The sequence below is a fragment of the Ixodes scapularis genome, unplaced genomic scaffold (genome assembly GCF_016920785.2).
Source record: "Ixodes scapularis isolate PalLabHiFi unplaced genomic scaffold, ASM1692078v2 PGA_scaffold9__187_contigs__length_104089568, whole genome shotgun sequence".
Lineage (NCBI taxonomy): Eukaryota > Metazoa > Arthropoda > Arachnida > Ixodida > Ixodidae > Ixodes > Ixodes scapularis.
This window is the reverse complement of record NW_024609884.1, coordinates 11,692,686-11,709,851: the sequence shown is the minus strand read 5'-3', so window position 1 is coordinate 11,709,851 and position 17,166 is coordinate 11,692,686. Positions and strand designations below refer to the sequence as shown.

The following is a 17,166-nucleotide window of genomic DNA, read 5'->3' as shown; positions in this document are numbered from 1 at the left end:
GTGATATGGTATTACCCCGAGTTATCTTATTCGCATTGGAAGAAACATACCGCTTTCTTCAAGATGACGAAACGTAATATTGGTGGTAGTTTTACGTATTCCGTTAGCAGACGGCTGCCGAGAAGTGCTGTCTGCGACGGATAAGTAAAAATTAAAATGGCGCCTATGTTCTGCAAACAGACAACTAGCCGATGCAGTTCGACATTCATTTAGTGACGGATCAAAGATACATTAGCTAGGTGTGTTTCCTATCTCAATGAAATGCGCAAATTTCACTGTCTTTGTTTTTTATTGTCGATAATTTGTCTTTACATCCCCATTTTCCTCACGTATCTTTAGAAGTAAAAAAACATTGCACAAAATTTAGACAACGAGTACTCACCCCAGATGTCTTGGGTCGGCAGGAAGCGGTGGCAGCGAAATTCACGACATTGTTCTCCGTCTGCAAAGAAAGCAGGGGTAAAAAATCAGAACTTCACGAGCGTTGAACAACTGAGGATGACTTTCAATTATAACTATATATCGAAAGTGCAGCATCCCAAAAAACGACGCGACGCGTTTTCTCGGAAAGTCCGCGCAAAGAGCGCCACAAATAATCTAACGTCAAAGTGGGCCATCAGAAATATAAACGGAGATTTCCAATCGCTTCTGTAACTCTATCTTCGGCGCTTGTTTTAATGTTTATTTTTCTTGATCATTTTCTGGGGACAATTCAGCCTCGGGAAACCCAAACATTCGAGAAGGATTACTGTCCGAGTGATGATCGCGAAACTTAAATTGATAGCCCCAGATTTTGGCGGGGTTGTCGTCGGTTCCCCCGGTTTTATTAGAATCCATTTTTTATTCTTTGCACTTCTCTCATCCTTTTTTTTTTTTTTTCCCGGCGTCCTCCGAGTTCCGGGCGATTCGTTCTCCCAAATGCGCACCATCAATCTGCGAGGCCTAAACCCACGCGCGACAATTCCAGACAAAACAGACAAACACGGCCAACGGACAACGAGCACCGCAAACACACACACACTCGGGCGCGTAAAGCCAGTGGGAGGCAACAAACACTTCTTAGCGGTGACGTCAGGCATCGCCCAAGGGAAGATTGGGCACCGCTTTGGGAAGGCCATCGCGGCGAGAAGCGTTTAATGCTCTGGATCACCGCGAATGCGAGTCTCCGAAAGAAGAGGTGGGAGAGAGAGCAGAGGTTCGTGGCATCCGTCTTGCGCCACAGAACGCTCGAAATCCAGCGGAAGGCACTCGTCATTTCCGCTACCAATTGCAGCAGCCGCGCCGAATCACGGCGAAGCTGATGTCTCCCTTTGGACGTCACAAGACAGACTCAGAAGGACATTTGACGCGTGGGGTGAGATAGAACTACCTCTGCGAAAAAAATGTATTTACCAGATTGATGCTAAAAACCTTACTTGCTACAAACCTTACAATGCGAAGAAAAGTGAACACACATATATGAGGTGTAGGGCCCATTTTATGTAAAGTAGTGAGAGAAATGTAAAGGCTTATTCACACTGCCCCATCACCGAAACTTTCGTATGTCGAATGTCGCGTGTCATGCTTCCTCCTTGAACTGGTAGCCTCGCTTAATATGAAGCACAGAGGTCCCGGTGATTTCTACGTAATATTTCGTTACGTAACTTGACGTAAGAAAATGGGGCAGTGTGAACCAGCCTTAAGTCTCTGGAAGTATATATCGTTGGTCCTTTTTTGTATCTATTTACAACTTTTGCTGTTGTTGTTGTTGTTTTTTTTTTTGCATTAATTACCTGGCGATAAATTTGATGCACAGAGAAAGTGCGCGCGGCTAACTTTAACGTTTATCTTAGGGCCGGTTGCACCACCTCCGCTTACTTTAACCCAAAGCGGCTCTTTCTTAAGTTGGCTTGGCGCCCTAAACCGAGCTCGGCTAAGCAGGAACTTAAATTCTGGTTGCACCAACATTAACTCGGGCTTACACACGCGCCCCTAGATAAACGCTGGATTTGCGCAGGGAATGCAGGGGCAAACAAAGCTAACTAGGGAACGCTCAGAGGGACGAATACGATTGGCGGAGAGGAATCACGTGATGTAAACATGAGCTCTGCCGTTGTAGTCGGCGCTGCAGGCTGCTTTTCGCGGTGTTTCTTCTGTGAGTGACGAATTAAACGTTTCGAAATCCAAGCATTCATACGCTGGCTTTTCAGAAACAGGAGTCAAAGCTTTAAATAAACATGAAAGCTCTCTACATCTGTGATTCTGTGTTTACTATCGGGTGATACCAGCATATTTTGACAGTGACAGTATAGTTTTCGAGCTCACATTTCGAGATACAGGAGCCATCCGGGGGCTTGAAATTTCACCGAACGCGAGAAGGACGCACTACTCGCTACATCGCTGAAGACTGCCAAAACATCATGGAGAATAAATAGGTAGATGAATACAAAAATCAAGAATCATGCCTGAGACCGAAGAAGTTCAAAACACTGACGAGCTCGCCAGGGCAGCTGCGAAGTACCCGGGAAAACGCCGAATAGAAGGCGTCGAGTAATCAGGTCGCCGGGTAGGGTTCCTTGCATCGACCGTACTCCTTGCCCTCAGCAAGGTGGCTGAGATGGTCTGTACCATCGTTGAGAATTTGCGGCAGTCCAAAACGTACTTGAGTTTCACACTGCGCTGTTCGAATGTAGCTGTGCAGTGTCATTCATTTCACAGCGAATCTGTATATGACACGCATGTCAGATTTCTGGAATTGTTTCGTGTCGTCGTCCTCACAGAAAAAAATAAATAAATAAAACCTTTAGCGATTGAAGCGAAAAGAGCATACTTTATGCACACAACATACAGCACAGCATTCGTTTCAATAAAGGGCAAGCACAAAACAAGCAGCCGAACCAGATAATTGATGGGCGCTTCTGATAACAATTGCGAAGCACGTAGCGCTCACCGCATACGTTTCACGGTAAAGATTACTGTTGCGCAAGCTGCCGCGGTGACGGCAGCTAGCGACGTGGGAAATGACGTCACTAGCCTTTCATATTTGACTGTTTACAAACATGAACTGCCCTTTCACTGTTTACAAACATGAACTGCCGCTTGCATGCGACTTCCAGTCACTCCGTGTTTGCCAGCCTGTCGAGCTTGCTTATGCGACAGGCAACAAAGTTGTAGATTTGATGAGGGCCTTCGGCTGCACAATTTAATGTCTTGGAGGATTCAAGTTGGTTTACAAGATTATTTGAAAATGTTTAATAGATCTCGCGCTTCTTTGTTTCCTTGGCGTTCACCCGGAGAATCGGTGGTAACGGTTCATCGACATTTCTGGCAGCAGTATTGAGGTGGTCTTTGTTCATTATTTTTATGAACCGGAAGTTCTTTGGGACGTGAACGACTTGAGTGCCGCCTGGTGGCGTTTGCCGTGAATGGGGCATATGAAAAGTTTTGGTAAAGTGCATTCACTTTCCTATCGTCAGTCATTCGGTATAGCGCAGTGAATAATCATTGCAGGTGATACCACATCTTCGCTGGCTAACCACCTTCACAGCGTGGATTGGCGCCCCGAATTTTTTTGTTTATTCTATGTGCTCCTCCGCTGGCACAGATTACTTGTCTACTTTATATATGCCCCAGTACGCCAATATCCTGAAAAGGGAACTCACGGTGAGCAGTTTGAACAGCTCGCGATCCCCAAGCCGATAACTTAAAGAACGAGCCTATTTTGCCGGCAGAAAGCACAGTAGTCGGGGCGAAAAAATGCCGGCAGTTTCCTCCCATTGTCTGGCTGGAACCACGTAACTATAGACATTGCAAGCATGGCGCCACAAGTGGTGCCCCATGCGTGCAAGCGCGTGCAACGCGCGGGTGAACGTACCTTTGGCAAGCTCGTAATCGCACGGACGTGCCTGCTCGAGCAGAGACATGGCGGCGGCCAGTCGCCCAGCTTGCAATCGTCTATAGACCTTTCCAAAAAGGAGCGTATGGCCGGTGAAATTTTGAGTGTTCGTGCGTATGGCGCGTGCTTTCCTCGCTTTCCGAAGCGACGAACACGCACGTGCTGGGCGGTGAAGATCGCACGCTGGACTGTGATTTTGTAAACTTTGGAAAGGTGTATACTGCCGGCATATTTTTGCGGTTATCACAACCCATTTTTGCGGGTGTCATATTTTCGCGTGTATCCCTGGGGCGCGTGTTAACCTTTGCCCACCTTTGTTCACGTCGCGTCGCGGCGAGAGTCTGCGGCGGTTCATTACCAAACTGTTAACCCACCTGGCCCGCTCGTGCACGCCACTTTGCGGCGGCCTCGCCCGCCTCGCTCACCGGCAGACAAGCGTCAAAAATACACCATTGCAAAATTTACAAGTCTTCATCCCAACGTACAATGTCCTCAGCCCAGCATGCGCATGTTCGTTGCTTCGGAAAGCGAGCAAATCACGCGAGTTACGCACGAACACTAAAAACATCAAATACCCAAAGGTCGCCCAGAACCATTTTTTTTATTCCTGCTGATAGAGAACCAGAAGCTCATTCGCGAGTGATAACAGGCCGATCTGGAGTTCACTAAGAGTAATACTTTTGCCTACCTAGTTGAACAAATATACGGCGGTGTCCCCCCCCCCCCCCCCCCCCCTTTAAAGTACCGAAAACTCCCACTAATTCATGACATCCTGTCGACGAGAACGATCGTCTCTCCGCACTACTTGGCGCAGCCTGCCCCAATACAGTGCTAAAAAAATCTCGCACCGTAGTCGTTATGATTTGTCGTCGCCACAAAGGAAAGGTATACATCCAAATATATCTAGGAAATCACGATCACTAGCGAAGTTGCCGTTCTCGAACGCTACAGTTTTCTGGAGTTAAGATTCTACCCGCGAGAAAAGGAAACTTCACTAATGATTGTCACAAAGCTTTTAAAAAGAAATATATATCATTTTCGCTGTTTTATTATTAAAAATAGTGGTTCGCCGCATTCTGATGCGAACGGCAGAAATGCCGAAAAAAAAAATACTGATCTCCGAGATTCATGCACTGCCGCCATTCAACTCACCGATAGCAATGAAGGATATGCGTTGCAAGTAAAAATCAACAAGGTTGTAAATAGCAACACGTTACAGCTATGCAAAAATAAGCAAGTGCATACGAATAAGCTCGATGACGAAAAAACTAACGCGAAAACTGACGTGAGCCCCACAGCTGCGCACTTTTCCCGGTTAAGCGCAGCCCAAACTGAAACCAAAACCGAAAAAAAAAAAAAAAATCGTGTTTTGGCGCACGAAATACGGAGAGGGATTGTACGTCTTTGGACGGCCACACGGAAAACATGGGCGTATTCTGAATACGGGCGAAGAAACTGTCTCCACTGTCGAGCAAATAGCGCGTAGCCTGGTCCACGATGCGGCGACATCGGCAACGTCGATCGGTTTCTGGCGCAATGCTCGGCGCCGATCGAGCGAAACGACATCATCGCGAGGCGGCAAAAGTCCCTTCACTACTTGGCACGAAACTGAGAAGGGAGACGAAAAGGTTTCTTCTTCCTGTCGTCGTAACTAAAAAGGTGGCGGCAGGGCACGATTGTAACTTTGTCCCACGAAGCCCCAATGTGCGACAATGGTGGGACGAAGCAATCATATCGCTTGCCTGATTAACCACGCGACTGATCGCAAACTACCGTACTTCGCATGAAGACCACATATTACTGACGAATAAGTACTTATTGGAAGGCGACGTTTGAGTAGGTATCCGTCGTTTCATAACGCCAGCAGAGGAGTAGAGGAAGTCCGGCGAGGCAGCACGGTGGTGGCGTCACTCCAGCATGAGGTGAGCACAGCATGTTCACGGCGCCCCACTGAAACCATCGCGAGGGAAGCTCACACAACCGGTCTCGTCGGGCACATCATGTACACAGTCGGCTCGACCAAGCGCGGTTATATTGAACAGTCGTCGGCGAATTAGGCGAATTTTCGCGTCATCAGACCGAAACCACAGCGCGCAAAAGCGAATACCGACACAAACTTGCGTCGGGGAGACGCGACTCGGCGCAGAAAAATCGCTGCAAGAAGCCGGCAGCAACGCAGGCAGCCCACCCCGCGCGCCCACGCTCGGCGACACCGGCCGGCGCCGGCGTCCCAGCGTCCCGGTGTCCCGGCATCGGAGACGAAGCGGACGGTGTTTGTTGGTTCTTTCGTCAAGCACGGAAAGAGCACGTGCTCAGCGGCGGGAGGGAAGCGCACTCCGTGATTGGACACTCCCTCAATGCGCATGGCTGCGTCACGATACGGGACACGCAAAAGTGGAGACATTTGATCTCCAAATACTGGTGCCGAAACTCGTAAAAACGGAGCGGTGACGTCAGAACCGGAAGCGGGCTTCCATACGGGTTCCGGCATACGAATCCGGAATACGCGTCGGTTTAGACCGCTCTTTAGGGCTAACACGCACTCAGAGTGGAGAACCAACTTGAAAACAGGGGTTGATAAAAACTTCACGCGACAATATTTTGCATCCTGTCACTAGGGAGTTTTAGAATAACGTACGCAAGTTTAGCGCACGCTAGCGTTAAATTTAGCGCTAGTATTAGCGCACGCGACGCAATAGAGTTTTAGAATAGCGTTTCTCCGTCGCGACGCAAAAGCCCAAGCATCTCGCGCTTGCGACACCACCAAGATACAGTCACAATCTTTTTTCACTCACGAAATGCTGTAACTTTAGAAAAAAAAAAAGTTTTTTGGTCCGGAGTACCATTTTAGATTTGTTTAAACATGAGAATGCGACGCGAGCGGTTGACCGGTCGTGTCCGCTTGCGTCGCCTCGGCAACAGAGGTCTCGTGTACAGACCTTCGCACATCGTACCTTCGCCGAGAAATGTTCCCGCGTCGCAAGCATCAAGTTGCCGGTGATCGTTGCCAAACCGAGTACAATGTCGTCCCGTATTGAAAATCGCAGTCGCGAGGATGCCGCCGACGTCGCACTCACGACGCCGCCTCAGCAGCCGCCGACATAAACTTGGAAGCCGCCATTTTTGCTTAACTCTGCTCGTCTTGGCTTTAGCCAACTTCTCATCATGAATCCTCCTTGGAGAAGCGCAAAGGCTCTTTGCGTACGCACGCTATTTCCGAGAAATAGCGCACGCTAAAATTGCGCACGCATAGCGCAAAACCTGGTTTGCGTTCGGAGCATGCGCAGTGGCGACGACGCTATTCTTTGCGTGCACAAAGCTTTAGCGTGCGCTATTCTAAAACTCCCTACTATCGAAGGTCATTCTGTCGAGATTCTCACGCTGTTGTAGCCTAAAACACTTTTTACAACCACTTTTATCCACCGCGTCGACCGCCACAAACAAGACGCCATGTTTTAAATCCGGGATTAAAAAACAGCCAAAAGCTAAGCGCCCAATGTTGAGCGCCTACGATAGGCGTGGTTTAGTACTACTAGGTCACGCGATAAGAGATTTTGGTGCAACAGAACGAAACCGAAACTCAGCCTAGGGTCCCGGCTAAGTTTCGATTTGCACCAATCGGCGTTGGTGCAACCGGCCATAAGAAAACTAAAAGACATATAAGTTTTAACAGCAGTTGAGGCCTTATTGGGCAACGATTTTGTGAAGACATTTACCGAAACTTTTGACGATGAGAAATTTCTTCCCGAAATGTTTCTCCAGTAAACCCTGTGCTGCTGTTCGAGCTTTCTCAAAGTATATGCGTTTCTTGGTGGACATTATCAGTAAGTACATTTAGTTCAGCTTATAAGAAAAACACTTTAGGTTCTACCAAAGGGTCTTTTCGTTGGCCTGGGTGCAAAGGTTACGCTCCATAGTAATAAAAATTAGGAGCTGCTTGAAAACTCAGCGCAAGGTTCTGGAAGTCAAGTCAATGACTCAATCAACGAAACGGTCGACCCAATTCGGCCGTAAGCGTTAGCAATTTGGGATCTCCCACTGTCAACAACGACAGAAGCCAGGTCCAAGACAGAGAAAGAAAGAGAGAGAGGGAGAGAGAGATAGAGACCAGACCAAAATAGCGGCGCTCCAGCCAGCAATTAACAAACGGCGCTAACGAGAAAGCGCTTAATGAGCGCCAGGTAATGAGCTCTTGCGCATGCCGGACACGTTGCAGGAACACGGGCTGCATGCGAGCCTCGGTAAACATGCGAGCATGCGCATTAATCTGGTGACCCCTTACAGACTCGGGGGAAGTCCAGCCACTTATCGGTCCCGCGGTTTCCTAAAAACAGCCGCGCACACGCCGGACCGCTGGACGCTCTTCATCGATCTGTTTGCTGCAAGCACGAGACGGCGCGGTAATGGTTCCAGAGAAAAGCGCCCCTTTTTCTTTTGCTCTTTTGTAAACAAAAAAAAGATGCATTTGAAACGATCGTCGCCACCGGTTCAGCTTTAACGATTTTGTCGTTCAGCTGTTAGGCGGCGGCGTACAGCGTCCACCTCGAGAAAATGTCGTTAAAGCGAGGGCGTCGCTCGCCGCTTGTGTGTCATGTCAAGCGGAGTTGCAGTCGTGCCTTTCTCGTTTAGCCGCGCCAGCGCCATTTGACGACGCTTTTGGAGACGAGGATACGACTGGCTCCGCTATCTGATGGGAACAGTTCAAGGTATCTGCCTCGGGTTTAGACAACTGAGGGTTTTCGCTATTAAAGTAGTCGTGCTTTTGGCAGAATGCGGGCAATGGCTAGCAACGTGCGTCATCAACGACCGGCAGAAAAAGAAAAAAAAAAAGTTTACTTTGCCTTTTTGTCAGAAGATAATGTAGGTGGCAGTCCAAAGTATTTGTGCGAAGTGGTTCAGCGACATTTTAGTTGATTCCGGCGCTTCAGAAAGGATCTGCGATAGCCGCAGATTTCATCAGGCATCAAAAATTTTCCAATGGCAGTGTAGCCAGTACTCGCCGCAAATATTTATTTATTTATAATTACCCGCAGCACCTATGAAGGCATTATTCTAGAGAGAGAGGGTCTCAAGAAACTTCTCAGGTGAAATTCAGGTGAAAAAACAACCTGATTATTAAACATATTTCATTGCAACGCCGTTATAATAAAAATATAACTTCACAACAAGAGTCAACAGTCGCTACTTTGCATTTCTGGTCTACCTATTCTAACACGTAAAATGGGCATCAAATTTACTTTTCAGGAGTGACACAAGTAATAACTTTATAAAAGAAATCAAATAAGAGTACTTTCAAGTTATTTCGTCTTAATGACAATAATTTTTATTATAACCGTGGTTTCATTAATTTGTAGTTCTCGCTTTAGACATTACATCTAGCGCAAAGAATTTGAACTCGTTATAATTTAACAAAAAAATCAGTCAGTTCTTCGGTCCCAGGCTATGCACGCATATTAGAGAAGTGAAAACACAAGTAAAAAAAACAAAATTTACTTTCGCTCTATGGGGAATTACGGAATTTGCGACGTAAGCCCGCCAATACGCTGTTTACCTCATCTACATCGAGTTATGACTGTTCCTTGATAGGTCACGTGAAAAAAGGTCACCGTAGTTACCAATCGTATTTGTTCCTTCAAGTTGTCGGTTGTTACTAATGGCTGTTATGAATAGAGTGATGGCGTAATTGCCAGCTAATTTGGACCGAAAGCAGTAAATAGTTAATGGTGGTTCGCAAACGCATCTGGTTCCGTGAGCAGCAGCCCACACGATCTTTAATTGAACTGACTCGCAGGGGCCGAGTATAGCTTTGACCAAGCCCAAAATTCCACACGAGGCATGAAGCCAGAGTTTACTAAAAGGGGCGGGTGCTTTGATCAAGTCAGCCGAACCCAGTTTCCAATAAAATTTGTGAAGCTACACGTGTGGAAACAAGTGGTATCACTGTCGGGAATTCCAGGGTTCGTTATATCATTGTTGTTGTGACGGCGCGTTTGGAGGGACACGCTTCAATATACCCAGATATAAAAAAATGGCATGGCACGATTACCACGTGGCGCAGGTCCGTTGAGCGTTGAAAACTGATAAATACGCAGCTGTAAATGCTGTGTTACGAAAGGTGGTGTCACTCAAACGCGTTGCCACCAAAAGTTCCATCCAAATGTCGGTGTTCGTAACATCCGTCCCATTTTAGGAGACACTTCTGTAATGAAAACAGTATTGATACGTCACACTAAAGCTCTTCAAAGCTGATTCCCTTATATTGTAATGCAAAAAAAAAAAATCGTTGAAAAATTGTTGGTTTCAAAGACGGTGATGAACGAAAGTATACTGGCTGCAGGTTTCGGCTGTCGTCCCGATCGTGCCGCCTAAAGGACGCGGGCTTCAACCTGGCTCCGAGCAATCGCAAAGGAGGCGACATTCCTTGGAAGATTGGGCTGTGCAAAAGCCGCCTAGGGTGACTCATGCAATCACAGAGCTCATTTGTTTACGATGCAAGCCTCCATCAGCGACGTCGAAAGAACCCTCCGCTGAGCTGCTTTTCTTCCCGTCATCGAAGCTCTCGTTCTCTAAACCCCTGCAAATCTGGGACTGGGGAAAACAATCTCCAATTTGCGACGTAATGCTCAGCGTTTCCCTTTCTTCCTCTGTCCTTATTTATTTTATTTGCTAGATCCATCCGGCATGTTTTTTTTTGTGGTTGTTGTTTTTGTGTTTTTGCCCGTTCGCACTTGCAAGGCTCGCGAAGGCGAGTGCTCGATCCGGAAAGCTACGTTTGGCTCACGTCCACCGCCACTCGCCCTCTCGCGAGTTTCCTAGGCGGGAGAGCGCGAGTCTTTTTTTTTTTTTTTATTGATTTGTTCTGCGCGTGCGTCTCGGGAGTGGAATATGCGGAAAGTGATATAAGGCGGAGATGAGGCCAACGCTGATAAGCCTTTGTCCTAAAACTCTCTGAGTCCCCCTCTCTCTCTTTCTCTCCCTCTCTCTCTTCTTTGTGTACTTGCAGCTTCCACAAAAACTGTATACTTTTAGTACGCGAATTCTCGGGAAAAGAAAACATCCGCATACACACGTGACTTCAAACTAAATAAATATTGAAGTATAAAAAAAAAAAAAAAAAAGGTTCATCCAAGAGCGCGCGGTTCCTTATTCCGCGTATGCTCACCTCTCGGGAACGCTCGTTTCTGCATCTTTATTTTTGGAGCTGAATAAATTGACCTCGCCTTTAAGCCTGCATACATCTTTGGCGTAAGAAGATTAGGCTCCGCTCGCGTCTTGCTTCAAGATATCATATAAAGTTCCACCGTGCCTCCTTTTCCTGCATATGTTTGTGCGTGTCTTTTCACAGACTTATTATTCATAGTATTGTCTCGCTTAATGTGCACTTTTTTTCAACGTTCTCAAAGTGTGTATTGATTCCCTTCTCTCTCTTGCCAGGTATTACACTGCGCCGTTAATATGCAGCATTTGTTTTTTTAATAATTAGAGATTTCGTGTGCTAAGTGAAAGAAATAACAAATGCCCTCCGTAATGTGTAGGCACTAGAAACACGATAGTACTCTCGGCAACAAACGTCTCATCGATAACTTTGCTACGACACAGACGCGACTCGCCTTCCGACGACATGTTTTCTAGACCTTCCACTCCGAAACTGTTTGTCTCTTAAACAATTTCCGGAGATTTAAAACAAGAGGTAGGTTTGAAGTCCCGCAATTGGCGGGCGATATGAAACGGTCTAGATAAGATGCAACTACTACACACTTTTTAAGGCAAAAAAAAAAAATTGAAAAAAAGCGCAAATTCCTCAGCAGCCATTCAGAGGTAACCCGATATTAATATTCCTTTGAATATTATGTGACCTGATCGCATCACGAGCATTAACTCAGCAATGTTATATTATCTAGATTTTTTTTTCTTCATAAAAGGCTGTATAGACTGTGATCGTGGTTTAGGCAGCTTGTTTTAGACACCCAGCAGCCCAATTCGTCTACTTCAAACGCCTTTTCAAACCGATCGTCTCCTATAACTTCAAAACTACTGGCCGTGGCTCGGAGCTCGCCACGCCCTGTGTTTCTTGGATGGATGGATGCTAAGGGCTGTACCCCTTAAAACGGGTGGTAGCTTGCGCCGCCTAGCCTTAAGCTGTCAGTTTCCACAGTTAGCGACCAACCTAATTTTTTCTGCAAATGACCTGCTCCCCCCCCCCCCCCCCCCCCCCCCCCTTTACAATTCCGCTGTTGTTTTACTTTTTAACCAAGCCAGGAAGACAGGTACTCCTGTCGTGATCGAATCAAAAGCCTTTCATGGGTTTATTGTTTTTGTTGTTATTGTTGTTGTTGCTGTTGTTTTTTTTTTTTTTTGCTTTTTATTCCTTCGAAGAGCCCTGGCACAAGCACATATAATAGAAATAATAGAATTAAGCAGGTTTATACGGTTTTTTTCTTCCTCTTCCTTTAAACGTGCGTGCGAGCAGAATAAATTAAAAAAAAAAAAACACGCAAAAATCAGCAAGCAATAAACCTCTTCAGATTAAGATAACGAGGATAAGAAGGTCTAGAATATCCACTGGTCCAATCCCCAGAAGGGATTACATGTGCAGGGCTAATTAAAAGTACATCCCGCTTTAGGCTACGCTGCCAATTAACATGTTCAAAGCCTTTCGTTAAAAGAAAGAGTTTTTTTTGTTTTTTTCTTTCCTGGAAAGTACACTGTTAACACTAGACAACGTTTGATTATACTCAGATGGCTTGACTTAGCTAAACAAAGGACGACTAAAACATTTAGGTAGTCCCGCTCCCCTGTTGCAAATTTACGAAGAAACAAAAACTCTCGCCTGACCATTTTTAACAAAGGGCTCTTCTAACTTGTCTGTTTTCAACCCAGAGTGCTCACTTATCAAGTATTTTGGTAATACTATTTTCATTTTGTGGTAGCAAATCACACCACATCTACGATCTTTTTTAGTTTACTTCCAAGTGAGCGCGGTAGTTTAAAAGGATCCCAGAGGAAAAAGAAAGGGTTAAGCTCGAAAGACAAAGGAAAAGTATTGCGTGCAGGTCTCCGGCAAGAACGTTCGTCACGCAATGGGGACCCAGATTTTACACTTAGCGTGCCGAGCAAGGGTCGCTGCAGCAGCAGCCCCCCCCCCCCCCCCCCCCCCCCGCACACACACACACACACACACATACTCCGCCCTCGTCCACAGCAAAGTGCACGAGGTTCGATAGCCTCCAAAATCACTTCGTTTGTTAAGATTACTTTATACTTTTAACGCTTTGCTTAATTCATTAATTCATTCATATATGTTATGTTCACGGTTCTTGATTTCTGAATCGTTCTTCCGGCGATATCCACAATCTCATCGGTAGTTTGTTTCTTAGACTGTCGGTGGCCATAGCACGCTAAGGCTCATAACGAAAGTATCCTTCACTTCAAATATCTCGAAAAGTGAGGTAAGTTTTTGTGAAAAAAAGAACAAAACAGTCAATTTCCGTTATGTTGCGAGTGTGTGAGGGATTGCATAGTTTCAAAATTATAAACACACACACACACACGCACACAAAAAAGGCTTAAGAGTTTGGCATTGTTCCTGACAAAGAAGGGTGGCCATGTTCGCGGAGATCCTGGTTGCACTTAGTATCGATGCGGCATCATTTTTCACCGTCGGCCTGCCTCCAGCGCTGTCGCCCTGGGGGCGGAAAAAACAAAAGACAAGCTGCGCTTGGCTGACAACCAGAGAAATCTGAATTCCAGGGAAGAGAAAAACTTTGATTTCGAGCCATAGTTCCCCCAGGCTTGCACTAAAATGTACAACAATAAAAAAGAAACCTCTATATATATATATATATATATATATATATATTCAGTACGAGCGCGCGCGCACGGGCGAGTGTGCGTGTCTTTGTTTGCGGGGCCGGGGGGGGGGGGGGATTATAATTAGAGACAAATAGCTGCTTTTTTACCTCAGGCAGTAAACATATAAAAAGGCCTTAAGACATGGAATCAACATTCCGCCCCTTTCCGAGTGGATGAAGGACCCTGAGGCACTTTGTAACGTCTTGCGATCGTTCAGCTCGAAGCAGTTTGCATTTCCTTTCTTTCAACGAGTTATAGGAAGAAGGAGAGCCTTGTATTCTGTCTCCAATAAAACCCGCCACAAACTAAAACAAGACACACAGCAGCTCGGGGCCACGTTGTCAAATATCCATAAAACAAAATTTAAAAAAAAAAAAAACGCACCAAGAACAGAAAAAAAAAAAGTGCGATGCCCCAGTGTTCCTGGTTGGTCGAGCAATGAGAATATATTGAAACCGAGGCCCGGAAACCCCAGAAAATTTTGTCCGAGGCAGAGAGATCATTATTCCCCGCGGCTTATGTAATGCTTTTTGCTGGCTTCCACGAATCCAGCCCATTCCTTATCGTTTGTACGCATTCAGGATGGTTTGCAGTTCCGCCATGACAAAAAGTATTATTTTTTTTTTATGTCGCGCGCAAAGGCAACATTATAACTACGGCTGACGTTTGGCGTCGTTTCTTCTTGTACGTGTCTCGTTATCTTCCACAGGTGAGGAATTTCAACTTAAAAAAAAAAAAAAAAAAACTGGTACGAAGAAAGAAGCTCTGTGCGACCATGCTTTAATTCACTCGTCAATTTATCATTGTGCGTTAATGGCGACGTCCGCCGCTTAGGGCGTTGCTGATGTTGCCGTTCGATGAGTGACCGTCAGTTTTGATGTTTCTGTAATGTTTTTGCCCGATTTTGCGACTGTAATGTTTTCTTTGTTTTGAACGACAAGCGTTTATGGGCAATAAAACTACAGCGGCATTCTTCAGCTGTAGCTTGAAACTGTCTATCACTTCTCTTTTTTTTTTTCTGCATTCCACGGTGTTGTAGATTAAACATGAGTTCAGTCGAGTATGCTGTGCGCTTTCACGTTTTCTGTACTTTTTTTAAGCTAAACATAAAGGTAGTTATAGCTGGTAGTGAGAACCCGAAAACGAACCTTTTGGAAGCCGCGTAGTCTCGGCCGAAGTTTCGCGACGAGACAACTTCTTATTTGGAACATAAACGGAATAAAAGAGGTTCCTTTGTTTGATTTCTTGGCATATTATATCACCAGGAAAATTAGAGGTTGCTCGAATAGCAAGCGCTTACTTTACGAACTGCTCCAAACAAGTTTTCGTCTATAAATTTATCACCCACTTTTGTAAACAAAACAAAAACGTTTTCCGTATCGCGAGTGATACTTTTACGAAACAAATAAAAAAATATAAATATATACGTGCAATTAACTTTTTAAACAAGCGACCCGGTGAGCATGATGCACTGAAATTTAAAAAAAAGAGAGAGAGAAAGAAGAAGAAATAGAAAAAAAGAACGAAAAAAACAACAACAACAGATCCGGTTATTTTTATTACCAACTCCCAACTTTTCTAACATTGGTGAGATGGACACTAACAGTCCACACATTTCTTTCGACATCCTAAAACGCATTGAAAAGATTTCAACACCAAATGAAGAGGCAGGAAGAAGGTGGGATAAATAAGGAGAGTAACTTGGAAAGGAAGCGCTGAGGGAAGAGTCAGCGACAGATAGTCGGAGCAAAAATGACGAGGTTATAACGTGAGAGAAAATATATCTCCGTGCCAATTCATTTTTTATGCTATAAAACTTGAGCAGATAAAAGCGGAAAATGCCTGTCGAAGCACGGGCGCCTGTAATGAAACCTTATTCAAATTTCAAAATATTCCAGGCTGCTGCGCAATATAACGTCGAGCTATACCGGACGAACAGGGCCGCGAGCATTGCGCAAAAAAGACGTCCCGAATAATGTCGAATTTCAAGGCTAGTAATTGCATCCCTTCATCCCGCGTATTCTTTCTTTTTTTTTTTTTTTTTGCGCTTGAAGAGAACATTACAGCCCTTACACAGAAAGGAAAATAAATTCGAATAAACGTACGAAACTGTCCTCGATTCGTATCCAAAATTGGCATGACGCACCTGTTAGAGGGCACTTCGAAGGCAAGATTCTGGGCCGAAATTAATTATTTCGCTTGTCAGTAACTTTCATTTTGTATATTATCGCAGACTAAGATATTAGGCAACATTCGTTGAAAATAGAGCCTTGTCATCTTATATATATCAGCAAAAAGCACCGTGCGAATTCATTGCGAATAAATACAGCAATACCGGCTCAAAGTTATCTTGGACACCCCTTTCTTACGTCTCGTGCAGAAGAAAAACTCCCAACTCGCTGTTATTCAGTATCCATGTCTCCCAGTTAAAATTATCGGGGGATTGAGGTGCGTTTGACCAAGAGCACAAAATCAGCCAAACAAAATATTTCCTTTGGCTGCATAACCTCCTCATTTTTTTATTAGAAGCCTCATAAGAGCAACCGGAAATTTTTATTAAAAAAAAAAGCATATTGATGAAAACTTTAAAGACATAACCATAGTACACTCAACTTGCGCACGCATTTGCGCCAGGCAATCTTGCAGCCCCGGTCCCAGAAAGCAGCATTAAGCAACCGTGTACCTTCGGGATTTCAGCTGCTGCACGAAGCGGCCGTGGATTCCGCAATTTACATATTGTAGGCAATCTCGCGAAACCCCACCGAGAACCTAGAAAATAAGTGCGCTGGGTGCAGTGAACTCGTCTTTCGAAGCTTAGCGGAGCAGGGATCGATGCTGGGTGGTTCCTCTCAAATTATTTCGCCGGGCCGGGCAATTAAATACACCCGATAATCGAACTGTTTTCTTTCGTTTTTTTTTTGTTGGTAATTTATACATTGCTTCGGCGGACACACTTACTCGTGGACTACCCGGATGATAAAAGCCCGAGTAATATATTAATCGTGTAATTAGTAGCCCGTGACTGAGAAATGCCAAATCGATGCGGATACGGAAAACTATTACTGTAATAAATATATACGTATAGAGGAGAAGGAGGAGGCGCTTATTGACGGGACGGACACAACTGTCTTGCGTCTTTATTTTTTTTTTCCTCTCGATATGGATCTATAACACATTGTGTTGGCCCTTCCTGCAGGTTCCTGGCAAGCTGATGTTCAGGGGTCGTGAAATGTGTAAGAGCTTGCGGCGCCCGCACGGAACTCTCGCCGTTAGAGAGAGAATATTTATTATAAAAGCGTAAGTGTAATTTTTTTGAGCACGGATGATTATCGCGCCATGTGACACGACCTTTGAGTTATTCTAGCTAAAATGCTCCAATGTTTTTCTTCTGAAGGTTCTACAATTATCTGCTGTGCCCGACTCATATAGCGCTCAGTCAG

At 45.3% G+C, this 17,166-nt stretch overlaps 1 long non-coding RNA gene across 1 annotated transcript in view; it reads right to left on the bottom strand.

The window, feature by feature from the left end:
• The window catches only part of LOC121833679, a 103,218-nt gene that overhangs the window by 53,264 nt on the left and 32,788 nt on the right, over nucleotides 1-17,166 (bottom strand). Inside the window, exon 2 of the long non-coding RNA XR_006076753.1 lies at nucleotides 383-442. This is a non-coding gene — a long non-coding RNA (uncharacterized LOC121833679). The remainder of the gene's footprint in view (nucleotides 1-382; nucleotides 443-17,166) is intronic.